Source organism: Anser brachyrhynchus (assembly GCF_964034855.1).
Source record: "Anser brachyrhynchus genome assembly, chromosome: 7".
In the NCBI taxonomy this organism is placed as follows: domain Eukaryota; kingdom Metazoa; phylum Chordata; class Aves; order Anseriformes; family Anatidae; genus Anser; species Anser brachyrhynchus.
The window spans coordinates 7771175-7788661 of NC_137701.1; the positions used below are offsets into that span (position 1 = coordinate 7771175).

At 37.2% G+C, this 17487-nt stretch overlaps 1 protein-coding gene across 3 annotated transcripts in view; it reads right to left on the reverse strand.

The window, feature by feature from the left end:
• Window positions 1-16408, reverse strand: part of ZNF804A (zinc finger protein 804A) — a 420932-nt gene extending 404524 nt beyond the window's left edge. Inside the window, exons 1-5 of one of the 3 annotated variants that reach the window (XM_080598897.1) lie at window positions 16299-16406; window positions 15255-15315; window positions 14175-14276; window positions 5195-5291; window positions 815-986 (exon numbers count right to left, since the gene is read on the reverse strand). The gene's annotated coding sequence lies outside the window, so the exon portion shown is untranslated. Of the gene's footprint in view, window positions 1-814; window positions 987-5194; window positions 5292-14174; window positions 15473-16298 lie in introns of those variants that run through there. The other 2 variants (XM_080598898.1, XM_080598896.1) reach the window with 2 other exon arrangements.
• Between the last annotated feature and the right edge of the window lie 1079 nt (window positions 16409-17487).

Sequence of the window (17487 nt, forward strand, 5' to 3'; positions counted from 1 at the left end):
TACATCTGCTACCCAACAGAAACACTAAACAACACATTTAGCAAATACTAGAAACATCAAACACTCTCTAACAAGTTTTCTAGTTTTACCTCTCCATAGGTCAGCCTCTTCCCTGCAGTTAGGCCCTGTAAGGAAGGAAGCAATGCCAGCTGTATCTCTGTATAAACCACTCCTGATTATTCCCAAAGTCAGCAACTTTTATTAGACACACTTCACAGAATGGATGGTGGTTCTTCTTCCAAGTTTGTGTGTCCTATGAGCCAAAGGGCCATCACAACAGACACTTAATCCCCTACCGCAGCACTGCCTCTGTCATCTTTGGTTTTCCATGTCATACCCAATTCCACTGAAATACAGAGAATTTTCCAATGACAACTAACTCCCTGGAGTCCTTCTCTGAAAAGGAGTCCTCTTTCCTGACATGAGCAATAATATTCAGACATGCAGAACATTTCATCTGACATACATTTAGTGCATATCATAGTTTCCATGCCAAAAGAAAAATGCAAACTATTCACTTGAAGATTAAGTTTTTAAACTTTCCAATTTTCCCTCAGAGATGAAAGCCAAATCATTCTGTTGCCTGAAGGAGATCGAAAGCATCCTTATGATTTCTTTATTTTATTCCTCTAAACAATTACCATCTGATGCACTTGAAAAATAATTTCAGACGGAAGCTGAATACCCAAAGACACAGCTGTATTACTGTGCCAGGGAGCTGTGGTCAGGCCATGCCTTTGCACACTACTAACTAGACCTTTCAGCAGTTACCATGTCAGGAAAAGGTAGTATTTCTTCAGTATGTGATCGATACCTGGTTCATAAAGTTTCACCGTAGTGTAACCGTCGTGGAGTCTCCATCCCTGGAGATACTCAAAAGCCATCTGGACATGGTCCTGGGTAACAGGCTCTGTGTGGCCATTTGAGCAGAGGATTGGAGAAGATAACCTCCAGAGGTCCCTTCCAACTTCAACCGATCTGTGATTCTGTAGAGGCCCAAAGAATAATTATTAAAACCTCAGGCCACATTAAATACTTTCTACCGGATTTTTTGCCCCGTAGATTGTATATGATTCTATGATTTATTGGGCCTCAACCTTAACACTTAGGCTGTCTGCAAGGCACGTTGGGGTTGTATAAATGTAACTGCTCAGCAGATTGCGAGCATTTCAACTTTAAGATTCCCCTTACGGAGTATGGTATCTTGACTCTCAGAATGGTAGTTTTAAGGTAATTATTTCTGATGGCTATTATATTTCAAGTTTCTTTGTGATATTTTTCTATGTGTAAATTATTTCTCCTTTACCATATTTTATTTAAATTTGCTTATAAAAGCAAGAAGCCAAAGAAGAATAAAGATCCAGTAGTACCTGCACCTATAATTACCAGATGTGATTATGCATAGTCTGTCCCTTAAATGGGATCTTTTTCAAGAGACCTCCAAAAGAATCAGAAAGCCCCATTTTGCCTTCCAAAGTAACTTGACAAACAAGGATTTCTAAAACAACTAAGGTTTGATTTTTTAAAAAAATCTAAATTATTAAATCTAAATTATCTAAATTAACTATGCAAACTTTACATCCTGCATCTTAACATGAATACTTGCTAATTAAAGATGAAAGAAGTTAAGACAAGCTCATACTATGGCTTTCATGTAGGCTCCAAAACCATCATCTGCTTTCTCAGCAATTCTTCAAGAAAACATAATGTCTGCATTTTCTACTATACCTGTCAAATGTGCCATAGATAGGAGCCCCTCACTTTTGATTTGCCTGAATCATACCGTGATTTGGGAATGCAAGTGACCTTTGTGATACAGTTCGCCAAAGCAATCATCAGCTCAACACATAGCAAGCAAGTATTTCTTTGAAAACTGGAGAGGTAACATCAGGGCCAAAGGAAAGCCACGAGCCAGTGATTCTTTCTCAGGTTTAGAAATGTTTCTGTGCAGATGAAAACTAAAACACTGGTACTGTTTTCTTACCCTGAAGTAACTGATTTCATCTAAACCACATTACACAGTTCTACAGAAATTGGAAGGGTGAAAGCAGGAGGCAATATAAAAAAAATATATATATATATTACATATATATATATATATGATTTTCAGGGTAGGGTTTATCTCTTTGTTCTATGCCATTAATTATACATTTCATGCATCTGATCTGACAGCTTTAAAGTGCTTTGTATCTTTAGAGAATCCCTTCCCTGGGAGGGACAAAAGAAATTAAAAACTTTTCAGGGTTAAAACTCAGGAGGAGAGCTGCTTTGTCAGGGTAACTTTTTCTTGAAGTCTGTACAGCTGCTGACCACAATCTTCAAAGCAATGTGTCTAAAACTGGGACCCTAACCTTCAGAAACTTAAATAAGAAGCTTGATTTAGTGCTGAGCACTGAAACAACAGAGAAATGATGAATGCTATGCAGTCTGGAAAACCAAGCCAGCTAATGGCAGATACTGTATTTTCAGTTTTTCATGAAGAGGTAGTTTTTGAAAATTCTCTAATTAGTTGGAGAGTCCAGCTCTGGCAGTCTTACGGGAGGAACAGGAAGCTAAAACTGAGGTCTAAGACAACTTGCTTCCCACCTAAGTCTCACTCTGTTGTGAAATTCCACCTGTAAAATGCCATTAACATTTTTTTCCAATCTGGTGTCCTCCAGGCAGTATGTTACATCACCTTGTTCCATGTACACCAACAATAAGCAAAGTAACATGGTTCCATGGTTTTTGGTGAAAGTATGACTGTGGGCTTTGGTTCCTCTGCTTGTTTTAAGACTTCAAAATTGAGAAGAATGTAACAGACCTGGCTGAGTACTTTCCGAGTACATCACAGAAAGGTCTGTCTCAGCCAGTTTTGAGTTTACTGACTTATGGGAGACTTTTAGGCTTCTTAACTCACCTCCCAGATTTGCAAAGGTGCCATCTATTAATAGGAAGCTTGATGATCAGCAGACTCCTGCCCTGTAACTTTGATTTAAGCGCATCTCCCTCAACTGTGCTCCACTCCTGTTCAAGCCCAGTGCAGGAGCTGTGGAGCACCACTGCCAAACCTCCAGTTTGCAAAGCACACGAGTTAGCACGGGCTGCAGTCACTCTTAATAAGAGTTTGCACCTATTCCGTGCACCTTGAGGCCTTGTTTTTGAAACATCGAGCATCACCCTCGTGTAGTTGACCCTTGCTGTATTTAACAAGTATCTTTTTTTCCAGCAGCTTCTCTGCTAATCTCACACTTGTACAAAATTGCTGTTGACGAGGTGAGACCCTTTGTGGAGCTGACTGCTGCAGAGGACCTTTAGCTTAAATGAAAATGACAGCACTTCAGCAAGGCCAAATATAAACTCTTTGACAGAATATAGATTCACAAAGAGAAGTAATTCTTGCTGCTGTCATAAAACATCGCTTTTTTCAGATGTCAGTGCCACATGCTGCCATTGTGAATGGAGCAATTGCTAGCACCATCTACTGGCAAATTCCCTAAACTGGAAAAATAGAGGGTTTTTCATTTCCTTGGAGTGGATCTCAAATAAAATGGTATACGATCACATTTCGGATGGGCACTAGTCAGGGCTACACTAATGACAGCTCTCGTGTTGCATTTTTAGGGAAAGATCCTGAAGAACGAGCTGCTATTTGTTCACTCAAGCCCATGGATGACATTTTACTTTTCAGTTCTGATATACCATAGGAGAAACCACAACTATTCTGCTCTCCACAACTCTCTTCCTCTTACTGAGAAGACTGTATTAGGATGTGGTCTAACAGGAAGGTAGCAAGAGCACCTCGTCCAAATGCTGGAGATGTGGAGTACTGGCAGAGGACGTGCGTATCTGAGACGAACTCAGGCGAACTGTGTCAACATTACAAACGGACAGGAAACTACAAAATAATCAAAAAGAAAAAAAAGAAAAAAAGAAAGAAAAAAAGCCTGTGCTGCGGTACTTGAAGTACTATGATTCATTGTAAGTCAGATCCAAATATTATCAAATAGGAACACCTTCTTTTACTCTGTCGGGAATTAAAGCAAGCACTAGACAAAACATTTTGGCAGGAAAGTTTGATTCTTCATAAAACTTTTGTGATTGAACTATAAAACTGTCCTTTCTCAGAGTGATTGTGGTGTGGTTGACTTAGAGATACTAAGCACAGTCTCCTCTTTTTTAAGCTTGAACATTACGTGAGTCAAAGACATATAGCATCTTAGTTTAAGAAATCAGTGGATTCCCCCATTTTTCACTGATACAAATTAAAAGATAATTGTGAGATTCAGATTTGGTTCTAACATCAGAAGAAGAGATTAATGCTGTCGTACTCAATCAATTTTGGTTGTGTTCTCTGCATAAATCAAGTCCAAAGAGGTCTAAGCCAAGCCATTTCATTCTAATCCTTTCATCTGACAGTGAAAACAGCTAGATGGAGTGACGTTACACTCACTCACAGATTATTACACCAAAAACTACGTCAGAGTTAGGATGAAGTATTCAGACTCACAACCAGACAAATCAGAAATTGCAGAGGTCCAAAAGCTCTTGCGTCACATTTCTTCCTGAGCAGTGAGTTGATCATCTCCACTCAAACACACAAGACAAATGAGAACCCAAGCCTGGTCTTCTGTCTAAATGTAGAGATATCTATCAACCAGTCACCCTCTTGCAGAGACTATGCTGTTTGAGGCAGTGGTCAGCAACTTCAAACCTTTCAGACAATGATGCTGATTCATTACCACTTAAATCTTCACAATTTCCTCTCATCCTTTACCGGATAGAGGGCAAAAACTACAGCTAAATGCCAAAAAGCAAGAACTGGGTACAAACATGATGTAACACAGTAAACTCCTGAGCCAAGTTCTGTTGAACCAGCCAAATTGCATCCCAGTGAACTGTTTGAGACCATAAAACCATCAGTTCTGAGAAGTTGTACTCTACTTAAGTGCCAAACACCAAATACTGCCAACAAATCTTATTTTATTTCACCTTAAGGAATCCAGACGTTGGGGGAAGCTTCCTCAGACAGTGTGGACCCCCTCTGCCTATTTCCACCAACTGAAAAGCCAGCTGTGCTCACACAGCTTGTTGTATTCACTCATTGAGCAACTGTGACACTTTGAAGAAATTTTAACCAAAAAAGTGATGATCCATCCCATGGTTCTCTATTGTCTCAAGAAACAGCCAAAGTATCACGATGCTTTAACTGTACCTGTTTCTTTCCATGCAAGAGGGCAAATGACCACCTCAGGACAGTTGTGTCGCTCAGAGTCCTGTAGGAAGGCACACAAGCCCATGCCAAATACCATCTAAGAAACAAGAAAACAAAGAAAGTAAAATGCTTTGTCTGGTCTTCTCCAAGGACAATGCAGTTTCTCCTATGTTTGGTAATGGAAAATGCCTACATAGTGCAAGTTTTGTATTTGGGTTCTTCCTTTTTCATTCTTGTTTATCGCATTTTATTTCTTGAATTATAAAACTTGTTTTGGTCACGTATCATCTCTGCTGGGATATATTCCCAGAATCTGCCGTTTTTCCAAATATAGCTAATTTTGACTTATGTAGACATATATACACAGCCATGTACTGAGCTGGCATAAATCAGTCTGGTTCCACTGAAGTTAATGAAGCCTCAGGGTGCTGATTTATTGTTTCGTAATAAAGTTTTGTACAGTGTTTTGCATCTAACATGCAGTTATTGGAGTGTGTGATGTTTTTCTCCCTTCAAAATGTTCATTCTTTCTTTTCCTAAGGCACTGTGATCATGTTATCATCTATATACTTCACATTGGGCGACCTTGATTTTTTAGCAGTAAAAATGTGGTTTATATCACATTTGGCAGACTTCAATCTTCTGTCTGAGCACTAGGTAAAACAAAAACAAAACAAAACAAAACAAAAAAAGAGAAATTGAAGACAAACATCATCTTGAGCTGTTAACACATGCTTGTCTGCAAACACATGCCCACACACAAAGCCCCCTGTGCAGAAGTATTTCAGAGCACGCTTTGCTGAGCCAAAATAACTGATGTGTCTTTAACAGCAGAATTACGTAAAATTAGAAGATCCTGTGTTATACCAAGCTGGTGGCCATCTCCTATCCCACCCTCTCCATGTGGCATTTCTTCACAGGCCATTCCTTCACACCAGGGAAACTTCGGTGCACTTGTAGCCCAAACAACACCAGTGTGAGCAGAAAACACTTGACCTACCTTCAGGCATGTACTTCTTCAGGTGGAGGTGTGCGTTTCTGGGTCCCAATCAAGAATAATTTGCATAAGCAGGTATCAACACAAACTGTCAGTGGTATGTTTATTTGGTGCATTTGCACATTTTTGTGAAGAAATAGCTTAGGCTGGCTTAGTGTTTTGCCAGGTTGGAGTCACAGTTCAGTCCCACTGCTTGAAGGTGGGGCAGCAGGATTTTCCTAAAATTCTTCAGTTTTGTACCTAGGTAATATCCTGTTACATACAATATCACGTTTCATTTGTAGCAATTATGAAATGAGACTTTTGTACGGTTTTGAAACACTTCCTAGGAGAAGTTAGAATTCTTATGTCCCAATGTGGTTTTAATTTTTATTACTTTGACTGAGCCTGGTGCTTGGTGTGCAGTTCTTTCCCTATTCTGGCTGCTTCTCTTCACCATTCGGAAAACAAATTATCCTTAAAAGCTAATTGGTTTGTTGTTTTTCTGCAAGCACTTCACTGAATTTTAGTAATCTGTGACTGCAAGTAGATAGTTTCTGTGGTTTAAGTACAGGCATGGTTACAATCTTGATACTTGGCCGCAATTACTTGACTCCTTACACAACATTAGTTAGGCAACCTTGCATTTACAGGCCTGATTCTGATCAGAGGAACCCTTTAAGATGCTGCGAATACAAGATATATCCATTTCCTGCTGTTTATTTTATGAACTGAAGAAATTCAGCATTTCGTGGATTCAAGCTTTGTTGGCGCCAACAGCTCCTAACTGGATGAGAGGTCTGGTTCTGTGCCTGTATAGTCTTTAATAAATAAAGGAAATTGGGATGAATTAAAAACATTTAGATGCTATTAAACGCATCTAAATTCAGGTGTTGAAGTTGTATTTTCTATGGTGACATGGTCATTTTGATGCCTAGTTACTACAGCAGATCAGTAATACTTAAATACTCTTGAGAGTTTTATGCAGTAACTATTTATTCTTTTGCAGCAGTGCAGCAATGTTTATAAATTGCTCTAAGAGCCTTAGATGAAAGGACTTGTAAATGTAGAATACATTATTATGTCTAATTAATGCATTTCATAAACTACCTCTGTGACCTCCTCCCAATGTCCTTATCAAGGTGCTGCTGCCTCTGGAACTCTTTCCAACTGCAGCTGGGGATTAATGTTAGACGAAGTGCAAATTTGAATAACCTGGTTATGAAAGGAAACAAACAGGCTGTTCACAGGTTTTTTTATTTGTTCCTATGCACTTTTATGTATCCTGTAAACATTAATGAACAAACAAATGTTGTTCTTTGTGATTAATGCATTTGCTCGTTTTAGGCTATGATCCTGAACTTTTTCCTCCAAACCCTGTTGCCTGAACTATTCATTCATTTTCCAATTCAAACAATTCTTCAATTAATGCTTCTGCATCTTTATTTTTTCTTTAACTACCCAAAGAGTGCTGGACTAATGCCAAAGAAGCTATTATCATTTAAGAAACAGGAAAATCATATTTATTTGCTATAAAGCAGAGCAGGTCATCTTAGAATTAAATGATTAAGTAAAATCAATAAAAATAATGCCACAGGATCCAGGATTGATTGGTTACAGCTCTAAAAACACTGTCTTCATCAAAACATATTTTTTCTTTAAAGAAAAAAATCTAGAGGGTAAGATTATCCCTTATTTGATGTACAAGAAAATAGTTCACCGTAATCAGTTTTCTTCATCTCACTAATGAATAAGTCAAATTCATTTCAGGGACAGATTAGACTCTCTCTCATAATGCATCGTGCTCTGGGATGCTATTAATGTTTTGTGCCACACATACGGTGTTCGTTTTGAGCTACCTATACACTGCTCCCAGCACTTTAAATGATTACATACCAGGTATGTGTTTATATATAGCATGTAATCATCTCAAATGCTAGGATTGCAATATGAATAGGTAATAAGAAACAAACTTTACTTTTGATTACATAGGCCTGTGATTAATTGTTTGATCTTTGGTAAATGAAAAAGCCCTAATTAGTTTTAAAAAAATCCTGAAAATGGACTGTTATTATTTAAGTTTAATATATAGTTTATGGGGGTTGTGTGCAGCATTCAGCACTTTGGGGGGAGGGAGGGTTGTTTCATTTTTTATTCAATTTGATTTATTACTTTATTCATTGATTTCCCATAATAATGTTTGTGCTTATATACTGCCTTTCATCTGAGGTTCTTAAAGTGCTTTACAAACTTTAATATATTTTTCTCACCACTTTTATTTACATTGTCCTTCTAATGAAACTATCATAGACTAGCTGTATATAAATTGCACTGAGGTAACAAAAAGTAGAAGAGAAAACATGCCACAGGAAAAGAAACAGAGGACTGGAATGAAAGCCCCAAACCCTACATAGCACAGGTAGCTGTCCCAACTTCTAGTCTGCCCTCCTCAAAGAGCAGTAAGATTTGGGCAGTGTGGTTGCTTTAGGGCTGAGTCAAAACAGTGATCACTCTGTCAGACACTAGTCTAATCTGTTCTCAGCAATTTCCAGTTGCAGAGGTTGCCTGGGCAGAGCACAGGATCTGTTCTCGCACTGGACTGCCTGTACTGTCAGGAACTTTTTCTTGATGTCTAAAATTGGTTGCTCCAGTTTTAACTTGTTACTTCATGTCTCATTCCCTTGAACATGGAGAAAAATTATTCCCCCCATCTTTGCAATGCTCTCCTAATGAACTTGAAGGCAATTATTTTACAGCACCTTTGTCTTCTTTTCTCTTTAGATGAAATAGAACCAGCTCATTAACTCTTCGCTAGTACAGTCATCCTCATTGCCTTACTCTGTCTGTTCTCCAGTCTCATCCTCCGTGATGCATAGTGTTGAAAATGGACATAGGATTTCAGCAGGATATCTTCGCTGATCCTGTGGACCGTGTTTCTTTTTGTTCATCTTGCATTTCACTCAAGAGTTGACAGCCTCCCACTAGTGATGCTAAGGCTCCAGATCCTCCTGCAGATCCGCCACCCACCTGACCTGAAGCTGCACAGCTGGTTATTGCTGCACAAGTTCAAAACCTCGTATTTGTCCTTATTCAATTCCATTCTATTTTTTAGGCCACTTATCTAAATTATCGAGGTCTTGGGATTTTTTTTCTTATTTTTGCAACAAGTCTGAAGCTGCCTAGGCTGGTACTGTCTGCATATTTAATAAGCATAGGGTTTGTTTCATTATCCAAGTTATTGATGAAGATGTTAAGAACTACTGCAACCAGAACACACGTGATCCTGCTGGAGAGCTTGGCAGTAAATCATTAATAACCTCTCTGTTAATAATACAGTTTTCACACAGTCTTGTACTAATCTTAGGGCACTTGACTTATAGATACACTTTTCCCAGTGAAGCTGTTATGTTACACTAACAAAGGTCCAAGTACGTGACACTGACTACTTCTCCTGTAGCCACTCTACGCTTTCACAGCAAAAAAAACTGGCTTAAAACTCAGATAATTTTTTTTTGATGGATCCTTGTTGCTTCACATTTTCTTGTGTTGGTTATTTTAGTTGGTTGGGTTTTTGGTTGGTTGGTTTCTTCTCCTCCTTACAAATGATTTATTTGGTTGTTTCTTCAGTAGTTTTTTTTCTGGGAAGGTTGACTGGTCTTTCATTCCTGATCCTCCTGTTGCTTTTGTGTGTAAGTGTGCTTAATCTTTTTAAAGATAAGGATTGCATTTTCCCTTCTCCAGACTCTGGAAATCCTTTACATTTCCTCAAAGATAGCCTTTAATGGCACCATTTGATTCCCCTCATTCCTGGCTTCCCAATGAAGAGAGACCAAGTTCATCCTATTTAAAAAACTGAACTTTGCTTGGTTCTCTCTGATGAGTCCTTCCCCAGCTATAGCCCAAAATCTTGCCTTTTTGCCACTAGTAATGTGCAGTTGGTTTTCCTACAGAGATTTGAACTCTGATCCAGAAGAAAATAAAGAAGGTATAAAGCATTTTGGTTTTCTCAGTTACTTATCAATAAAATTGCTATCTAAAACAATAGATCAGCATTCTCCAGTGTTGATACTATCTATATTTCCTCCTGGTGTCTTATTTTGTGCTTTAATGAAAATGCTGACTACTACAATAACTAGGATGAACTCTTGCAGAACCCCCCTTGATACATCATTCTAGTTTTATCTTACATTATACACTATTTCATTATTAAACCACTCTTAGAAGCATAAAGGGCTATTTGTAAGACAAAAAAAAAAAAAAAACAAGGGTCTTGTGCATCTTCATGTTGCTTCCATGTCTTTTAGAAGATTGTTATAGAAATAAAGATTTGACAGGAGTCCAAAGCATTTCCATAAATGGTTCTTTAACCAGAGGCACTCACCACTTTCATTGTTTGACATTTAACAGATTTCACTTATAATGTATATGGCAGGGATATAACAGTTGACATCATGGGAGTTCAAAGCATTTTCCACATTGAACTTTTTAATAAGGCAAAAGTAGGTAAAGTGACTTTCCTAAGGTCGCCCAGCAAGTTACTGGCTGAGCCAAGAACACAGTCCAGAACTCCTGAGTCCCAGGCCAATGTTCCATCATTATGCCATCCAGCCTGCCATATTATTAATGTTCAGCCTAAATATATTCTTGTAGCAATTGATTTAATGCCATTAGTTTCAGACAGCTAATCCAAAGCTCTGTTGGTTATCCAACCTCCAGGGACTTATTGGAACAAAAGACTTCGGGACTAATCCAGAAAATAACATTATAACCTTTTCAGGAAGCCTAGGTACTTTCTCCCCCCCAGTTGAAAAGTTATTTCAAAAAGAAAATAACCATCTAATTCTAAATTTAGTGAAAATCACGTGGAAAAATTACATGCATGCTTGTGCTCATGCCCACATGTTTTTCTATGTTTCACTGTCAAGCTATAATCTGCAATAAAGACGTATGATAGTAATTAATGGGATAAAGTCAAGATAATGATTATGATACATGAAAAGAGAATGGATTTAAAAAGTCCTTGGGGTCTTAAAGAGATAATAGAGGCGAGTGGAACTGGAGGCTGCAGAGAGCCTGCATTCATCCAGCACCTCGTTTGCACAAGAACAGATAAAAAGGTTCTTTGTGAATCACAGCCCTAAACTAGATTAGAAGAACAACAACAAAAGAAAGTATTTCCACATGAAGATACAAAAAGGACTTAGGAGTGCCTAACTCCTTTGGGAATGCCTAGAAGGGTTCAGTTCAAAGACCTCTTAAGATAGCATAAAAGTAGGAGAGACCCAAGAAAGTTGTTAAATGTGTGCATGAGAATACAGAGGAATCCAGACAGTTAGAAAAAGATGTGCTAAGACAAAGATCAAGAAAAGGTACAGAAATGTTCATATCAAATAAGTCACAGTCTGTGCTTTTGACTTTCATAGTCCATCATGTTGAACTAGGTGCAAGAGATGAAAATGAATACCCTCTCCAGTCTAGTATCTCAGGTCTGTATATAAATTTCTCTCTCATCCAGATTTCTTCATGGCATATCTTCAAATTGCCATAGCTTTCAGAAAGCTTTCTTTATTTGTGTGTACTCCTGGACTGTATATCAAATAAAAGAATATTCTCTTCTTTCCATTTACATCCTTCCGTTTGCACAGCATTTTTTTTTGTAGACAGCCTTGCTGGTAGTCTTCAAATCAGACCTTCCTCTTTATAGTGCTTTTTAATAGTCAGTATCTAACATGCCAATTACTAGCTTTTAAAATCGAAAATAACCTTTGTATTAGCTTTGGTCCAATATTAATGTCATTGCTCTTTATAGCAAATCTAGTAATATAATGCCTTCTGTTTTCCATAGATTAGTATCTAAGAAGAATGCTTTGTGCTTCAAATACTTTATCCTTTACACAGATATAAAATATGGAGCAATAAAATATAAAATCAATTATTCAAAGAGAAGAATTAAAAACTGCAGTCATGTAGAACGGAAACGTAATACTTTATCAGTTTTAAGCAGAAATAGCCCAGAATAAAAGAAAAAGATTCGAAGTTCATTCTACCAAATCTTCAGCACATCGATACCAGTTTTTTCAGGGGTACAGACAGGCTAAACATCTGGATTTTCCATTGTGTTCAGATTCAGTGTCCACCAAGCATTAATGATGTTTCTTGTGTGTTTTTTTTTCTGCAGGAAATGGATCCCCTAATCTCTCCCAGAGCTTTTGTACATATAAGCACAAAATACTTTTTTTGTATCTATTTCTCATTTTTCATATGCTCTAGTGATGTCAGCCAGGTAAAAGATAAAAGAAAGCCCCAGTCCCAGTTCTGGGAACATTCAGATTTTTAATATTGTTGCACTTCTTTTTTAAAAAATTAAATGTTTAACAAACTAAATTTTAAAACGTTGCTACTCATTTGATTTTTCACAAGCATAAATAGCAAAAGATATTATATACAAGTGATCATTTATCCCATTTTGATCAACTGCTTAGTGTTGGCATATGAAGCTTTCTCTTCAGAGACTAAAATACTTTTTACCCAGTTTACTCCCACACCTGACATCCTTTTCTTTCATTATCTCCTTTCCTATGGAAAAAAAAAAAAAAAAGCTAGAGGAAAAAACTATTTTCTTTGTGAGCTGAACTGAGCAATGAACCCATTATTCTAGCATTTTGTAGTTCAGTACTGATTGCTAGGTTGCCTACCTAAAGAATATGTTTTAAAAAACCTATTTATAATTTCAAATAGTAATTGCAGCACTTAAAACTTACTGAAGTATGAAACATAGATCTAAGTAGTTAGTTACCTAAATAGCAACTTTTTTCATTTGACCATTAAATCATTGATCTAAGTAATAAAAATTTAACTCACACAAAATTAGTAAGACTGCCTTGACCTCTGCATGTTATATCTTCTGTGTTTTTTTTTCCCTTCCAAACCCACTTTGAATTGCCAGCCTATTATTTTCTTGTAGTTCAGCAGAAATAAAAGTGGATAATATTATGAAGTAGGAATAAGTACACAACAAAAATTTTCATGTTTTGTGTTCAGATTATATGGGATGTTGATCCAGTGATGGCAAGCTTAAATAGTTAGCCAAAATTCTTACCATAAATAAGGTATCTTCAAGAGTGTACTAGTTATTTAAAAAAAAAAAAAAAAAAAAAAAAAGTAGTTTTAAAAATGTCTTTGAGGAATGAATGGACATTAACAAAAATGAAAATATATGGTCTTTTATACGTTAAAAGAAGCAAAACAACCAATCTAATTAGAAAAATTAATTCTGGGATTCTTCCAATGACAGTTGCCTGTTAGGCAGTAGACCTCTCAAACAGAACCTGCTGCTAAAGACACCATCTTCTTCATGCAATTGCATGCAAAGGTTTTGATACAGAAGTGTGATGGGTACACACACTGCTCCTGTACTTCATATAAGTCTTACTCAGGCTTGTGAGCCATAGCAGGCCTCCATGTTATTGCTCCTTGAACTGGACAGCTCGTTAGCAACAGGGCCCCAGGCAGAGCTTATTCCCATGACATCTCTCATGGGAAGTAATGATGGAATCTGATCTTGACTACGAATCAATCATTTTATCTAATAAATATGGCACCTGACTACAAATCTAATAAATATGGTGCCTCATCTCTTTCCATAATCAAAGGAAAAGTCGTCTTGACACCATTCCTATGTTATCTACAGACTGTGGTGAAGCCTGACCTCTTGCCTCACTCCCTTTAACGCCTGTTATTTATACAATTGAGGCCTTGGATGATGAGGCCTCCCCTCTGATGGCATCCAGGCCCTGTGGTCTAGCTAATTGACAAGAACACAATTAAGTGCTAAGGGGAGAGGGAGTTTGCAACCTGATTCCTAAACAAATTGGCAGAGACCTGAATTCTGGAAAATTACTGTCCAAAAGACCATGGTCTCACAATCCTATCAAGAGCAATCTGACAAAGCTCCTCTTGTATTCAAAAAGACAAAAATACCATCTATGTGTCTTCAGCACTTACCAGGAGATAGCAGAATCTCATGAAATGCAATTCAGTAAAATTTCCATAGGAAACTCGGAATAGCTCTGCATCCAGATCTAATTAGAGTTGATTGCAAAATTCCTGCCAATTTAAACACAAACAGAATGAGACCTAAATTCTGCCTCAACGGATTCCCATTTATTTAAGTTTTCTTCTATGGAATGAGTTATCTAGAGCTGATTAAAATATGTTCAGCTTTGATTGTAACCTTATTTGCTGTTAAAAAAAAAATCATGGCATGAGGTGACGTTTATGAGGCTAAGTGTTGGTGCAATGATCAGATTTGTACAGGTGGGTTCTGCTTCCCATGCAGCGTTTTGGTGGACAAGATTGGAAGTTTCTGTTGTTGGATTTCATTATTTCAAATGGCTCAATGGATAGATAGAGTGCAAATGTGTTTCAGGCTCTGGGTTAACCTTTTATAAAAATTTTGCAGAAAGTAATTTCTTGCTTATCTTAGGAAAATCCTAGTATAACGGACTATTGCAGTGAGATTCATTACAACATCTGAATAAAAAATCAATTATTCAGAGATAACTTAAGAATTACAACAACAGTGAATTGAAGAAGAATACTTTATCCCTTCTAAGCAGAAATAGCCCTGAACATCAACAACAAAATTAAATTTCATCCTACAAAATTATCAGTATATTGATACCAGATTTTTATAGGGATATAGACAGATTAAACATCGAAGTTTCCTATATTTTCAGATTCAGTGTCCAACAAGCAGGATGCATTGTTTCATGTGAAAACATTAGAGCCCCTGAACAATAACTGAGGGTTTAAAATGGTATGTCTCAATAGATGGAACATTTAGAAAAACTGCAGATTTAATTAAAAATTTCTCAGTGCTTTGTAGAAAGAGCACTGTAGTTATCTAGGTACCCAAACTGAGATTTATTTTATGTAAATAAAGTATATGTATATAAAGTATACACAATACAAATTGTACATTGTACATTTGTACAAAATACAAAAAGTATACAAATACACTGTAAGTATATTTTTAAACATACCTCTTCATGACAAAACAGAAAATAAAAGACCCTGACTCACATTTACATTGCAGAGCAGGTTTACATGCAAATTTCTCAAGTTATTCACAGGAGATTTTTATCTGTAGGCAGAAAGCAAACACCTCTCAATGCAAATCTCATGTGATTGATAACTTAGTGTCATAACTCAAGCTCTGAATCTTCAGTAAATTGCTCATCCCACATATAATATGTTACTGTGTCTATCTCCCATGCAACAGGTTTGAATCTACTGCTGCTCATTTGATGTCAGACTGTTTATCACCATCGTGGTCTCAAATCACAGGAGCAGTCAAACATCTGCTTCATACACTCAGCCACCAGGTCTGAAATGTGAGTACTTGAAGGAAACCATTATAAATCTCCCACACAGTGACTGGCAGTATTTTATCACCAACCACTAGTCACTGATCATGTTGCAGCTGTCCACAGTCCTTCAAGCCGCCTCTCTTTCCTAGTGGCCCATCAGCAGCCAGTCTTGTACCATCACCTCCTAGTTCAGCTACAGGTGACTCCACGCAAGCAGTGGTTATGCCTTATCCAAGAAAAAGATAAAAATGCTAAGAATCCTACTTTTCCTTCCTAAAACTATATAGCATCTACTAACTTTGTTAACGTTTCCTAGTTCTTTGAGTCAGATTCTAGTAAAAACACCAAATGCAATGTCAGAGTTGACAGTCTGATTTCCAAAAGTGTGGTTTATTTGCTTTTTTATTTATTTTTCACCTCCAATAATGAGAAGCAAAAGGGAGGAAAGGTCACTTATGGCCTTTTTGGTCAATTCATGAATGGGGATTAAAACTCAGAAAGACAACTGCACTTCCTTGCACACTGAAGTATACTGCCTGTGCTAAATTTTTATTATAGAGCAGCGTGCTCTTTTGTGCCTGCTTTACACCTCTTACCCCTGAGCTGCTGTCTTCCTGAAGCCAAACTTAAACCTCATGGTTTTAACAGTTCTCAGAGAAGCTCATTTTGCCTTTCACATGAATAAAATCCATGCTTTCACCCACCAAGACTGACACTCACACAAAAGAAAATATGGAAAAACTAAGTATGTACTAACCTGGGCTGAAAATAGATAGCTATGAATTTGCAAAATCTTTTTGTGGCACAGCTGCAGTTGGACATTTTCCCTTTGCATCAGTCATGCTGCCTCTCTGTGCTGATGTACCTATAAGAAGTTGCATAAGAGTTTTTTTCAACTGTTCTGTGCCAATGGAAAATTTGTATTATATCAGGCTCATTCCCCATCTTTGCTGAGGTTAGAACCAGTTCACACTAATAGGAAGCATTTGTGTTATGCTACAGAAATGAGTCCAAGCTAAAGAAGATCATTTCCTTGGAAAGATGAATTGTCTAACATTGATGTAAGCTCTGAGCAGAGCTGAGACTAATACATAAAAAAAAAAAAAAAAAAAAAAAAGCAGAGAAGAGCCACAAAGCAGAGAAGAGCCACAAAGTGTGGGATTTTTTTGTTTGTTTTTTTCCCAAAAATTTTTCTATGGCTCAAACTTATGAAATTGCCCTGAGAGAACTTATTTCGTCTCCTGAATACATTTATTTCCCTTCCAAATAACCAAATAGCAAGTCACCACAAATCTATATATCTCTACACTCCCTCAGTCAGGGACTGTGTTGTATGAACATGAATTGTTTATTTCTACAAAGCTGAAAGTTGGTAGCATCAGCATTTTGAGCTCTATTCATGAAAGGAAAATGATAATGACAAACTCTTTATGGAAATATCTAAAGAAACACTGAAAAGAAAAAACTGATGCTAGCTTTCTCTTTTGAAACTGGCATTTATAAATGCCATACATCTTTTCAGCAATTGAAAATGTAATGATAGTAGAAAGTCTCCTTTATAAATTACCACAGCATTTTTTTCTACTGGAACATCGTTATCAGATAAAGCTGCAGAAATGTTATGATTATACCAGTTCACAGAGCTTTACCATCTTTCCCCAAAAAATAACTCTATCATCATAGTTATCTTTGGCCAAACACAGTGAAAGGACACGCACATGACAGGAGGTCAAAATGATGGCATTTGATGGTATTTCAGATATGTTTGCTGTAACAGCCAACTGGGTGGCAGTTGTTTCTTTAGATGAACTTTCACAAAATACACACTTTAATACTAAATCAAGAGCCTGTAACTCTATGAGAGAAATCTTAATTCAAGGCAAGTAGACTTTCTTAAAAAGAAAAAAACTTTTAAAACTTTGCATATTATTGCTGCACTCTTACAC